A 939-nucleotide genomic window follows, 5' to 3' on the forward strand; every position below is an offset into this window, starting at 1 on the left:
ACATGATCGTGTATATGAATGGCGCCACTTGGTATTGTGTACAACCTGCAAGGTGCTTCTAAGTCCTGAATCGCCAGTATGATGACATGAGAAGGTGTATAGGTGAGACAGGAGATAGAATCCTTGGTAAGCAAAAATTATAGTTCATAATTGTGTTAGTATCAGACTACAGCAAGGAGCTCTGGTGGTGCAATGTCTAAGGCATTTGACTGCTAACAAGAAGGTTGGTGGTTGAAAACCACTAGCCACTCCACAGAAGGAAGATGGGGGAATCTACTTCCACAAAGATTTACCTTCTTGGAAACCCAATGGAGGTCGCTGTGAGTTGGAATTTACTCCATGGCAGTGGGGTTTTTTGGGTTATAATAGTTACAGGAGCCCTGGTGGCACAGTGGTTAAAGCAAAAAAGATGAGGGCAGTCCACTTCCATAAAGATTTACAGCCTTGGGAACCCTATGAGGCCATTTTCCTGTGTCCTATAGGGTCTCTATGACTGTCTACTACACCATAGCGGAGTTTCGGTGTGGTATAATATACACTATATGGGAGCTCTGGTAGCATGGTGCCTAATGCATTTGACTGCTAACCAGAAGGCTGGCGGTTGAAACCCACCAGCCACTGCTCGGAAGGATGACTGGGCAATCTACTTCCGTATAGATTACTGCCATAGAAAGCTGAGGAGGGATAGGTATGAGTCGAAATCGACTCCACAGCAGTGAGGTTTTTTTTTGTCTTTTTTTCATATATGTTTATATATGTTATGAAACCACTTGCCCTATAAGTAAGTTCAGTACAGTTAATACTATTAGCCCCATTTTACAGTTAAGAAAAGCAAAACAAATCACAAAATCGAGTCCTGAACACACTAGATCAACAGCTCAACACCCCACACTTCAGCGGAACTAATTTTCTGGGTCAAGATTCCGTATCTCCCTCCCA

The sequence above is a fragment of the Orycteropus afer genome, unplaced genomic scaffold (genome assembly GCF_000298275.1).
Source record: "Orycteropus afer afer isolate SDZICR_OR568_19922 unplaced genomic scaffold, OryAfe1.0 scaffold00020, whole genome shotgun sequence".
NCBI classification, from domain to species: Eukaryota; Metazoa; Chordata; class Mammalia; order Tubulidentata; family Orycteropodidae; genus Orycteropus; species Orycteropus afer.